The sequence below is a fragment of the Myotis myotis genome, unplaced genomic scaffold (assembly GCF_014108235.1).
Source record: "Myotis myotis isolate mMyoMyo1 unplaced genomic scaffold, mMyoMyo1.p scaffold_m19_p_4, whole genome shotgun sequence".
NCBI classification, from domain to species: Eukaryota; Metazoa; Chordata; class Mammalia; order Chiroptera; family Vespertilionidae; genus Myotis; species Myotis myotis.
Window position 1 is genome coordinate 65,383,649 of NW_023416346.1, and position 14,108 is coordinate 65,397,756.

Here is a 14,108-nt window from a genome sequence, read left to right on the forward strand (position 1 = left end):
CCATGCACTGGGTTCAACAATCAAATGCACAGATTTAAGAGCCTGGGAAGTTGTGCGAACTCGTAAGGCTCCACCTTCCCGATCTGCGCGGAGTCTCTGCACCTGTTTTGGCTCCTGGCACCGAGTAGCCGGCAAACTGGCATAATCTGATGCTGCCCGTTTGTGTCCAGTCCAACTGTGGGCTTATTTATAGTGTTCCCTTCTGCCAGCAGCCCTGGGAGCCCTTCCACACTCGTGGGTCACGCTGGCTCCAACGGCCGCGGTCTTTGTGGGGCGCAGAGTTCCCCCCTCCCTGCGCGCGTTCCACTCTCCAACCTAAATTGCAAACCGCACCTTTGGGGGAAGTCTAACCTTTCTGTGGGGAGAAGCAGGGCTCCACTGAGTTCACTTAGTCGCGCTCCTTGAGAGCCGTTGTTGCTGGGTTAGTAGCTGGTCTCTGGATGCCGGTAACAGCCACTCAAGATGGCACAGTCTCCACGGCTGAACCGGCGCACCTGGAGAGGTTTCAGCCTCAGCCTCTAACCCTTCCCTTTTTCTAGGAGTTCTCTGTCTTTCCTGGCTGCAGACTGTCTCTCAGCTGAATCTCCTCTGCTTATTTGGGCTGTATGTTACCCGTTTCAGCTGCTCGCCCTTATCTGCTCCGGGACAAGGCACCAACACGTCCATCTAAGCCTCCGCCATTTTCTTCCTCCTCTCGAAATCCTTTTTTTTATAGCTGCATAGTATTCCATTGTGTAAATGTACCATGGCTTTTTTATCCATTCATCTACTGATGGGCACTTGGGCTGTTACCAGATCTTAGCTATTGTAAAAAGTGCTGTTATGAACATAGGGGTGCATATATTCTTTCTGATTGGTGTTTCAGGTTTCTTAAGATATATTTCTAGAAGTGGAATCACTGGCAATTCGATTTTTTATTTTTGGAGGAAACTCCATACTGTTTTCCATGGTGACTGCACCAGTCTGCATTCCCATCAATAGTGTAGAGTTGTTACAGGCAATGAGTGAGATGATTGTTAAGAAACTACTTGGTGCTGAAACCGGTTTGGCTCGGTGGATAGAGCGTCGGCCTGCGGACTGAGAGGTCCCAGGTTCGATTCCAGTCAAGGGCATGTACCTTGGTTGTGGGCACATCCCCAGTGGGAGATGTGCAGGAGGCAGCTGATCGATGTTTCTCACTCATCGATGTTTCTAACTCTCTATCTCTCTCCCTTCCTCTCTGTAAAAAATCAATAAAATATATTAAAAGAAAAAAAGAAGAAACTACTTGGTAAACTACATTTCTAGACAAATATTTGCTGTGGTAGTAATGGTGATTTATGCCTTGCTTGCAATGGAAGTGATGTTTCTGTTAGATTTTGTTGACTACTTTTCATGTTAGGTGTTGTTCCACTATAAACCACCCCCAAACTTAGTGATTTAAAGCAACAGCAATAAGATATATATATATATATATATATATATATATATATATATATATATATATATATATTATGAATCTGTTACTTGGGCAGGGCTTGGTGAGAACAGCTCATCTGTGGTACGTGGTATTCAGCTTGGGGAGGTTTGAAGGCTATTGATTGGCTGGAATCATTTGAAGGCTCACTCATGTGTCAGGTAGTTGATGCTGGGCTGCAGGTCAGGTCTTTACATGGGACTGTCAACTGAAACAACTACTTGATATGGTGATTAGGCTCTAAAGATGTACAGAGAGAGAGAGAGAGAGAGAGAGAGAGAGACAGAGACAGACAGAGACAGACAGAGACAGACAGACACCACCAGGCAGAAGCTGTATTTACTTCTTATGATACAACTTCCAAATCATGTAGCATCATTGCTACTATATTCTACTCAACAAAATGAGTCATTATGTCTCACTCATATTCAAAGGAAGGACTAGATTCCACATTTTATGGGAAGAACATTAAATAATATGTAAATAACCACAGATAGTACCACCACCACCACCACCACTACTATCTGTTTTTTTTTTTTTTAGTATTTAGTGCATGCCATATATAATACTGCATTATATCATGTAATCCTCACCAAATATTTATGATCAACACCATTTTCCCCATTTTAAGATGACAAAAATAATGCTCAGATGTTAAATAGCTTGCCTAGTGTTACAAAGGAGAGGATCTAAGAATAAAAGTCATGACATTAAGCAATGCAAATACTATTTCCATTTGTCATTATACTTGTTTGAAGAAGATAGGAATGCTTTTTAGTGTCTGACTGCTAAGTAATGAATCAGAGGTTGACACCTTTAAATAGATGTTGTATTAAAATGATAAAAACATACAAGTACTGTCTGAAATGAGTGCCTAGCTAGTCAATAGATAATTATTTAAACTATTATTATCAGTACTAGAGGCCTGGTGCACTAAGTCATGCATGGGTGGGATCTCTTGGGGTGGCCTGCGAGGATCAGGCCCCAGCTTGTGCCCTCAGGCTTGCAGCCCCAGCTCACACCCTTAGCCTCACAGCCCTGCCTGCCCACCTGGCACCCCACTGTGGCCTGGTGCAGCCCCCTCACCTGCTCCACCATCCCGCCTGCAGGACGATCGATTGGGGCCGGGCCAACTGCCTGGCTCCCTCAGGTTTTTTCCCCAAAGTTTCTGACATTATTTCTTCAAATAGGTTTTCTAATCCTTGTTCCTCTTCTTGTCGTTCTGGCACCGCTATTATTCATATGCTGCTTTGTTTCACGTTGTCCCAAAGTTCCCTTAGGCTTTCCTCTTGTCTTTTAATTTTTTTCTCCACTTGCAGTTCAGTTTGGGTGTGTTTTGCTGCCCTGTGCTGTAATTAGCTAATTCCGTCTTCCTCTTCTCCAAGTCTACTGTTGAAACTTTCCATAGTGTTTTTTATTGTAGCTATATCACTCTTTATTTCCTCTTGATTCTTACATCAGTTGTTTTTATTTTTTTTTTCATCCATCTGGTTTATGAACTATATGACCCTTATTCTGAATTCTTTTTCTGATATATTGCATGTTTCCATTTCACTTAGCTCCTTTTCTGGCAATTCTTCCTTTTCTTTCCTTTGGGGCCTCCTTAGTTTCCCCATTTTTGCTCTCACCAAAGGATATAGGTGTTGAGTCGTGCAGGGGCTGCTCTTCGGGTGGCAGTGGCTACTCAGACAGCGATTGCTCCTTGGACAGTTGTGGCAGTGGCTGCACATCAGTTGGCGGCAGCTCCTCAGGTGGGTGCTGCTCATGGGGCTGCTCACAGCAGTTGTGGCTCCTCTGGCTGGCAGGGGCAGACTGCTTGCGAGGTTGCTGCTCCTGTACAGGGGCAGGCTGCTCATGAGGCTGCTGCTCCTTGGACGGGGGCAGGCTGCATGTGGCTGCTGCTCATGGGGCTGCTGCTCCTTGGAAGGGGAAGGGCTGCTCCTGAGGCTGCTGCTCTTCAGATGGGGGCGGGCCACTCGCGGCTGCTGCTCCTCCCACTGGGGCGGGCCACTGGTGGCTCCTGCTCCCTGGAAGAGGGTGGGCTGCCCTAGTGACTTGTCAGTATGCTTTTAATAATCAGCTCTCACATATCAATGTCGAACTATATTGTTGTATACCTGGAGACTTAAAATAGTAATTAAAAGTAATAATCACCTCTCAAGAACTTACAAGATACTTAGTGTCAGAGTAGATACCCAACAACTAGCTAACTCTGTCACGAATCAGGAAGCCTAGGGAGCTTATGGTTTAAAGATACAGAAAATATTGAAGTTAGTGACTCATAAGCTTCATGGTCATTTGATGAGTTCTGTGCTTCAGCAACTACAGCAGGAGGAATCCTCCACAAGATGATAGCTAGATTCATTGACTGCAGTGAGTGTGATGTTTTATTCCTATGACCATTTGTAAGGAATGCTTTGTGATTATAGTAGTCCTTGCCAGTGTCATTCAACTTATAAACTTTGTCCTGTCTTGATTATGGTGTTAACAGGTTTCACATTTCTTTGCTGGTTTTGGAAAGTCCTAACATATTGCTCCTGCATGAATTGCCTAGATTGACAGTAGGGATGCCTTTAATTTAACTAAATAAGTGCAAGGCCCTCTGCTTTTCTTGGCTCTTTCAGCATAGCCTCATAGAGGGTGGTAATTATATGTGGGAGTCAAACAGCTGTATATGGCCGTCCTCCAGTGTGGATTGGATTTGGAAGGAGAAAGAGAGGCACACATTTGTAAGGATGTTGTCTATGATACATTGTGTCAAATGAAATTGCTGAGATGAGATCGAGAGCATCATCAGTGAGCCATGCCTTTTGGGACATCAGATTCAAAAATGCAAAAAATGCAAAAGAAAAAGATGGTTGTACACATAGTTATGTATGCAGCTATATTCACATCCTTGCTTTGTTCACTTAGATTTAACAATATTGTTGCTGCAAGGATGTTACCTTTAAAAAATCCATATATTAAAAGAAGTGAAATATTTAATCATCTACCATCCATATATCAATCTTTTAGTTTTGTTTTTGTTTATGGTGAAGTTCAAGTGAAGCAAAGTAAAATCCTTTTATACATGAGCTAAACATTTTTGGTCCAATTAGTAAAGAGTTTTTCTTACTACAACGTTTGTCCCAATTTGGCAAAAACAAAACAAACACATAAAACCCTAGAAGAAAAGCTTTGCGGAGCAGAAAATCAATATGCATAAACTGAACTTAAGATATAGTGTTTCTCTGTCAGTTCTTCCTCTAGCTCAAAACTTTGTTGAAAAAGGAAAGTTTAATATGATGTAAACACACAGGATAAATCTATTGTAGGCCAATGCAGCTTGCTGTTCTTTTTTGCCTGTTAAGCATAAAACACCATGTATCTGTCAAGTGAAGTCTGAAACAGGCAATTATCCCTGAGAATGACACATGTTTCTACTCCACTGAGGCAGATATTTGATGAACATATGGGCTTTTGATGAACACATAATTATCTTATAAACATTTGTTTTGTGATGTTTTTAACAAAAATACTACTTCTAAAGAGAGCAAGAGAAGTGCATTTGGTGGTTCATCACTTTAAGTATATTATTTTGTGCCAAGATTAAAGAGGCAAAAGTTGATGCTGTACCTATCTGCCAAGCCATAACTTTATTTCAAGATGAGTCCGATTTTGATCTTCCAAGAGCTGTATTCCATTTTTCACTGTACCCATATAACCCATATAACTCAAGATATCTGTGCACTGAAGTTTCAGAAGTCAGAGCCTGAGAATCCAGGTTGCAGGTTTAATATAATGGAAAATTTTAGATGGAATTAAAAATCAAGCAGATCTTAAATTTTCTCAAGATGTTTGAGCATAGTAAGTGAAAAATGGGGCGCAGATGGGATGTTTAGTACTATATACTCTCTGCACAAAATCAGCCAAGATGTGTATCATCATTAAATGTTTCATTTCACAAAATGGCTATGCTCAAAAATGTATATTATTTTGATTGATTCAGAACTATCTGAAGAATTCATGAGATTGACATTATACTTCTCTCACATGTGATTATTTCTATACAAATATTTTGTTAATGCCTATATCTATATATACTCCAGCTAGAAGAGAAGATATGCTTTTATGTGCCAGGGTAGTAGATTTGGATGTACATTTTGGAGAGAGGTTGGATATATGGAATGTTATTATAAGCTATATGTTCATAGTCCAAATCTAAGCATTCCAATGGGTATCTCTCATTGCCCCAAAAGAGTTTTAAAGTAATTATTGTGTGATATTTAACTAAGAATAATATGCTATCTGAATAACTTGGCCTCAAGTATATACTCTCCTCTCAGTTCTTTTGAAAATGGAAGAAAATGCATCCAGCTCACAAATATTTTTGTTAGTCTAACATGTGCCACTTTTACACAGCTGCACACACTGAATTACAATGATTGTCTATCAAAATTTTCCCCTGACTCTAGAATATGTACTTTAGGAGAAGAGTGATTGTGCATTAATCATTTACATAATTTCCTTACTCAGCACAGTGTAGTGAATATGTGAGTGAGAATGTAAGTAAAGGCATAAGCACCTGAGTGAAAAATCTAGTCAACAATGTATGAATGGGTATAGTGCAGTCAAGAAAGGAAATATTTCCAATTTGGAGAAGTAGTATGAATACCAGGAAAGACATTGAGAATGAGGTGGCACTTGAGCTGGACCTTAAAGGACAGATAGAAGGCCATCAGATTTGGTTACTAGTCCTTGGTTACTTTAGAAAACAGGTTCAGTGATATGTTGAGGGCAAACAGTAGATTACAAGAGGCTGAAAATGGGTGCATATGGACAAAACAAATATAATCTCTCCTTTTAAATAATTTTTGGAGTATTAGGTATCTAGAGGATCCTGATTTAACTTTAAATCCTGGCTTTGCTCTTTACAAGCTGTGTGAGTGTAAGCAAGCTACTGAATGTTTTGATGCTCCAGCTTTCTTGTCTTCTCAAACGAGGATTGACAGTAACTATTTTTGGTGAGGACTGAATGAGAAACTCTATGTAGGCTAGTATGGCATTTAGTGTAAGTGCCCAATGAATGGTAAAATAAAACATGAAACAAAGGAGGGAAAGGACAGTAGCAGGAAGGAATAGCAAGATTGAATAAGGAAATTTCTTTTTCATCAAGAATTTTGATATCTCAGGTGAGTAAAGGCAAATTTCTCACAGTAAAGTCTTACAAAATATCCCATGATATTTTCTCAATCAAGAGATTTGGCAATCATCAACAAATCAACAAACAACAAGTGCTGGAGAGTTTGCGGAGAAAAGGGAACACTCGTGCACTGCTGGTGGGAATGCAGACTGGTGCAGCCACTATGGAAGACAGTATGGAGTTTCCTCAAAAAGTTAAAAATGGAACTCACATTTGACCCAGTGATTCCACTTCTAGGAACAATCCTAAGAAACCAGAAACACCAATCAGAAAGGATATATGAATCCCTATGTTCATAGCAGCACAATTTACCATAGCTAAGATTTGTAAACAGCCTAAGTGCCCATCAGCAGATGAGTGGATTAGAAAACTGTGGTACATCTACACAATGGAATGCTATGCTGCTGTAAAAAAGAAGGAATTCTTACCATTTGCAACAGCATGGATGGAACTGGAGAGCATTATGCTAAGTGAAATAAGCCAGTCAATGAAGGAAAAATACCACATGATCTCACTCATTTATGGATAATAAAGACCATTATAAACTGATGAACAAAAATAGATACAGAGGCAGAGCAGCATCTAACAGACTGTCAAACCACAGCAGGAAGGCCAGGGAGAGTTGCGGGGTGGGGCGGGGCGGAGGGGAAGAGATCAACTGAAGGACTTGTGTGCATGCATATAAACAAAACCAATGGACAGAAGACACTGGGGGGTAGGGGAGGCTGGGGGAATGTCGGGGGGGGGGCAAAAAAAGGAGACATATGTAATACTCTTTGTAATACTTTAAGCAATAAAACAAAATTTTTAAAAAAACAAACTCAAAAAGGCCATTAAAAAAAAGAGAGATTTGGCAACCAAAGAAACGATTTTGACTTTGGTGTTCCTGCTATTCTTGCCTGCCTACCTTTTTCAGTGCCTTATACTGCTGAGCTATACCTCCTGTGAATCTTTTTTCTTTTTTAACTAAAATGGTTTTTAATGGGAACCATATATATGGTTACAATTACATAGTCTGACACAAAAAACCCATGGGTGGGTCAGGAGTTGGAAAGTTACAAAACAACGAGGGTCACACTGGGTATAGAATAAAAGCTGTTCCAGAACTTCAGGAGGCAGGCTAATATGGCCTCTCCCTGCGATCCTGTCTGTGGTCACCCCTGGAGTCCATCTTGCCAGGGCCAAAGCCACCTCTTGTCCCTACCACCCCAGCCCCATCAGAAGCCCCCATGGTCCCCACCTCGGCCTTGGTAGCTGCCTTGATCATAGCCTCCTCTGCCTCCACGATGATCATCTCCATTGCTACCCCCATATGAGAGCCTCCTGGTTCCCCTCCTGGGCCATCTGGTTTAGGGGCCTTACATGGTTGCATTCATTCCTCCAAGAGAAGTCCATGTTCTTGCATGTAGGATTAGGACACTTCCAGTCCCCAGCTCGCTGCTGTCCTCCACTGCCACCACCTCCACTTGGGAATCCTCCTCGGCCACTGCCACCGCTGCCACCACCTCTATAGCCTCCATGGCCCATGGGCCCTCCTCGCCTTCAGCCTCCACGACCATTGCCACCACCTCAATTGAAATCTGCACACCGAGTAGCAAATGAAACCTTGATAGGATTCCCAGGGAATTCTTTACCATCAAACCAGCCAGTAGCTGCTTTAGCAGAAGGTGGGTCATCAAATGATACCGTTGCCTTTCCCTTCAGCTTGCCCGTTTCCCGGTCTGTGTACAGATTAATCATGGGCTGTCCTGTTTTCTTATTTGTCTTAATAATACCAATTTGCTTGAAATAGTCAGCCACAGACTCAATTGTAACACTCTTGCTCAGGCCTTGCACGAAGATAGTGTTGTTGTCTGAATTATCCTATTCGGAGTCATGACGAGATCCTTGGTCCTGAGGGCGACCAAATTTATTTATTTATTTATTTATTTTTAAAATATATTTTATTGATTTTTCACAGAGAGGAAGGGAGAGAGATAGAGTTAGAAACATCGATGAGAGAGAAACATCGATCAGCCGCCTCTTGCACATCCCCCACCGGGGATGTGCCCGCAACCCAGGTACATGCCCTTGACTGGAATCGAACCCAGGACCTCTCAGTCCGCAGGCTGACGCTCTATCCACTGAGCCAAACCGGTTTTGGCACGACCAAATTTATTGAAGCCACCACGATCACTTCCGCCCATGCTGCCTCTGCCTTCATGGCCACTTCCACGACCTATGGGTTCATAGCCACCACTGCTGCAGTTGTAACCACCGCCACCACCCCGGCCTCGTCCCCCACGGTCCTGCTGGCCTTCCCCGTAGCCACCGCCACCACTACCACTTTGGTCCTGATTGCCATAACCGCCACTCATGGAGGACTGATCTTGGCCATAGGTACCTCTTCCATCCCCTCCGCCACCTCCACTGCTACTGTTGTACTGGTTCTGCTGTCCATAGCCTTGAGGAGGATTATAGGAGCTTTGCTGCTCTCCGTAGCTAGGCTGCTGTCCACCATAGCCAGACTGCTGACCATAGCCCCCACTCGGAGGCTGCCCATAGTTGCTGCTCTGAGAACTGCTACCGTAACTTCCTGAGGTGCTGCTAGGAGCCGGCTGCTGGCCATAGCCAGGGTAGGACTGCTGCCCATAAGATGACTGAAAACTCTGGCCACCGCCATAGCCACTGGTTGATCCATAACTCTGAGAGCTGACTGGGTGCCATAACCTGTGTTCTGGGTCTGTCCATAAGAACCATAGGTGCTCTGGCCATAGCCTGAAGTACCCCCAGACTGGCTGTAGCCACCGTAACTCTGCTGTCCATAGGGCTGGTTGCTCTGCTGGGAATAACCCTGCCCAGGCTGGGTGGGGTAGGCCCCATAGCTTTGGGTTGCTTGCTGGGTATAGTCGTTTGAGGCCATGTCGGCGCACACGCACACAGGCTGACACGCCACAAAACTCCCACACCACAGAGTGCCGACGCCTCGAGGACTCTCCTGTGAATCTTTATACTTCCAGAGCTACTCATGTTTGTTCAGCCTGCTCCTAAAATATACCTGCGATGTGTCCTTATGATCATGCTATAAGAATTACAAGATGACACAATCATACTACTATCACTTTTTCAAGTTCACTCTTTGAATTTTAGAAGGGATCTTTTAAAAATAATTCAGGATTTATTTTTACGTGAAGAACATTTTATATTTTGAAATTGCACCGATGAAGTTTGTTCTCATGTCATGCATTTCTGATTATGTTTTCATAGAAGAGTAAATATTTTAAAATTTAATTTATATTTATTTAGTATAATACATAATTTAAAATGTTTTAATTCACACCAATAGCAATTTAAATTAAAACCACTCTGTTATATCCTGGCAACATACTCTGTTGGTGGGGTTGTGGCAGGAACTCTTCTGCATCAGTAGTGAGAATGGAAAGGGTACAGCCTTTACAAAGGGAAAATGTGGCACTACTACCCAAATGATATATAGCAATCCCATTTCTCCTGAGTAGAAGTTTTATTTTTTATTAAATGTATTAGGGTGACATTGGTTAATAAAATTATATAGGTTTCAGGTATACAATTCTCTAATACATCAGTTGTATATTGAATTGTGTGTTCACCACCCATAAGGGCTCTTACAGAGGCACCATGGTGTAATCATTAGCTTGTTGATAATTTATATTCTGCCTCTTTCCACAAGGGATTTTTCCTGTCACGATATGCCCAAAACAGTGACTGATCAGTGGGGAGGATTTTAGGTTTCATTTTACTCATTAATTATTTAAAGCTCTTTGGATGGATTTGCTAGGCATCTGATGCAGGAGTTAAAAAAAAATGCTATTTTTTCGAAATAGGTATCTCGGTGTCCTTTGAAACTCAGGTTTTCCAATGAATTGGACCACAAATCAAAGGTCTGCATTCTGTTTGGAAAATATGCTACTTGCTGGGACTAACCATCAGACCCTGAGTAATGGATGATTTGATCAGTCTGACATATGTTTCTGTGAAAGAGAGGCTAAGGGACTGCTTGGTTATAGGAACCAAGCAGCCCCATTTGCCTGCCTCCTTAGCCAGGGGAGAAATCAGACTGTCTGGCAGTGGGCGGAACTCGAGGGTGGCTTTCTCTCAGAGGTGCTTGCAGCAATTACCATGGGCCACTGAGACCCGGGACCTCTTAGAGTAGGGTTGAGGATCAGCCATAGATGTTTGCTCTGCCCTGTTGATTCCCTGAGACCCTGCCCCACCCAAGCTGTGGGCAGAGGCTTTTGCATATGAATGGGCTGGCCCTTTGCAGTCTAAAATTACCTAACAAACTGAAGCTGGGTCAGAGAGACCCAGATCATCCAAAAGAAGGCACAAGGCCCCACAGCAGATTGCATTGCTTCATAGCTGGGCCTCATCTGGACACCTCCAAATCCCAAACAAAGAAGAGGAATCTGCATATCTCTCTGTACCTCCTGCTAGGTAGCCTCAGGCAGAAGCTAAGTTAGCACCTCCTTAGAGATACAAGTGCCAGTGTACCCAGTGGTCAGAGTGGGACTATCCAGATTACAACTCCTCAGATCCATAAGGGACACACTCAGGGGGAAGACTCAGTGAGCACCAAAGCCCCACTGAAGCAAGTCATGCCCCATAAGGGTGTCTCCAGCACAAAAGTTCTCCCACCATAGACACAGCTGAATCTCACAGCCAATTGGCCTGGAGGTCAATTCCTCCCAGTGATACCAACTATAATCAAGGCTTAACTACAACAAGACTGTGCACACAGCCCACAAAGGGGTGCACCAAGAATGTCCACCCCAGGTAATTGGGGAGGCTGAGCCACTGGGCCCTATAGGACACCTGGCACACAAAGCCACTCTATCAACACAGGAAAGCAGCTAAAATGCGGAGACAAAGAAACAGGTCACAAATGACAGAAATGGAGGAAAACAAACTACTGGATATAGAGTTCAAAACCACGGTTTTAGGGTTTTTCAAGAATTTTCTAGAAACTGCCAATAAATTTAGTAAGACCCTCAATAAGTCTAGTGTGATGCTCGAGGATATGAAAAAGGACCAACTAAAAATTAAACATACACTGACTGAAATAAAGAATATTATACAGAGAACCAACAGTAGACTAGAGGATCGCAAGAATCAAGTCAAAGATTTGAAGTACGAAGAAGTAAAAAACACCTAACTGGAAAAGCAAAAAGAAAAAATAATCCAAAAATATGAAGATAGTGTAAGGAGCCTCTGGGACAACTTCAAGCATACCAATATCCGAATTATGGGGGTGCCAGAAGAAGAGAGAGAGCAAGATATTGAAAACCTATTTGGAGAAATAATGACAGAAAACTTCCCCTACTTGGTGAAAGAAATAGACTTACAAGTCCAGGAAGCGCAGGGAACCCCAAACAAAAGGAATCCAAAGAGGAGCACACCAAGACACATCATAATTAAAATGCCAAGAGCAAAAGACAAGGAGAGAATCTTAAAAGCAGCAAGAGAAAAACAGCTAGTTACCTACAAGGGAGTACTCATACGATTGTCAGCTGATTTTTCAACAGAAACTATGCAGGCCAGAAGGGAGTGGCAAGAAATATTCAAAGTGATGAATAGCAAGAACCTACAACCAAGATGAGTCTACCCAGCAAAGCTATCATTCAGAATTGAAGGTCAGATAAAGAGCTTCACAGATAAGAAAAAACTAAAGGAGTTAATCACCACCAAACCAGTATTATATGAAATGCTGAAAAGTATTCTTGAAGAAGTAGAAGAAGAAGAAGAAGAAGAAGAAGAAGAAGAAGAAGAAGAAGAAGAAGAAAATGGTAAAGATAAAAATTATGAACAACAAATACATACCTATCAACAAGTGAATCTAAAAATCAAGTGAATAAAAAATCTGATGAACAGAATGAACTGGTGAATATAATAGAATCAGGGGCATAGAAAGGGTGTGGACTGACAATTCTCAGGGGGATGGGGGTAGGGGGGTGGGGGTGCGGGAAGAGACTGGACAAAAATTGTACACCTATGGAGGGGAGGTAAGGGCAGAGGGTGGGGTGGGAACTGGGTGGAGGGGAGCTATGGGGGAAAAAAGAGGAACAACTGTAATAATCTGAACAATGAAGATTCAAAAAAAATAAAATAAATAAAATAAATTCCTAATTCAAAGTTCCTAATTCTAAGACCCCTCTGTCTCTAAGAAGGATGGCCACTGCTCTCTTCGTCTTGAGGTATTATATATCCTGGAGACACTTTCCCTTAGTCTGGGACCCCTGTGCTTTCCTCATTGGTCACTTGGCTACACAGTACCAGTTTCAAAGGTCAAAGCCCATGTGGTGCCCCTCTCTTTCCCTTTATTTTGCAACATTCCCCTATCCTCTGTGAAAACTTTTCCTCCCCTCACCGCCCCTGATATTATGTGACTTTTCTTTATCCTCCCTTATCCTTATCCTGTGGCATTTCTCTGTTCTTCACATATCCATCTTACCTGTTCAGGTTGGAGTTGCTTTTGATCTACCTAATGGCTGCTTTAATACCAAGCAAGCTTATCTTGCCAAGCCTTAAGACTGAAACCACTGGTTTCTCTGCTTAAAGAGTAAAACGGCCTCTTTTTTTCTGTTGTGAGATGTTTTATTACCCCTATTAGAGGCCTGGTGCATTAAATTCATGCATGGGAGGGGGGTGTCCTTCAGTCCGGCCTGTACCCTCTCTAATATGGGACCCCTCGGGGGATGCCCAACTGCCTGATCACCCCTAACTGCCTCTGCCTTGGCCCCACCACCATGGCTTTGTCCCAAGGACATCCAGTCTAATTAGCATATTACCTTTTTATTAGTATAGTTGGCTCTCCCAGCTGCTCAGGTCAAGGATGCTTTTGATCTAACTTTGGCTGCTTTAATTTTTCAGGCCAAGATGCCTCTATCCTCTCTGGACCCCTTCCCTTCCTGTCTGCCTAAAGTAAGCTAGCTAGCTAACCCTTTTCATTTAGGTCTTCTGTAATTTCTCTCAATACTGTTTAGTAGCATTTAATATGGAGGTATGTATCTTATGCTAATTTATTCCTTTGTGATTTTTATTTTTAGACACTCTGTTAAATTGAATTATTTTATTTTCCAATTGTTTCTCCTAGTACATAAAGTACAATTAAGTTTTGTATATATAAACCATGTATACTGCAGCTTTGCTAAATTCACTTATTTTGTATATGCCTTAGGATTTTCTATATAAACAATAACACTGGAAAATAGAGGAAAATTTATTTGTTTAAATTCTTTTAAAAATTATTGAATTTATTGGGGTGACATTGGTTAATAAAATTATATATGTTTCAAGTGTGTAATTTTATAATACATCATCTGTATATTGTATTATGTGTTCACCAGCAAAGTGAAGTCTCCTCTGTCACCATTTAATCCCCTCCTTTACCCTCTTCTACCTCTCTCCAATAGAGGGAGATTTAACTCTTCCTTTCTAATATGTATGCCTTTCTTT

The 14,108-nt window shown here is 42.1% G+C and overlaps 1 pseudogene; it reads right to left on the bottom strand.

Moving 5' to 3' along the window:
* Window positions 1–7,602: 7,602 nt before the first annotated feature.
* On the bottom strand, window positions 7,603–9,555 carry LOC118654138 (annotated as a pseudogene).
* Window positions 9,556–14,108: the final 4,553 nt, after the last annotated feature.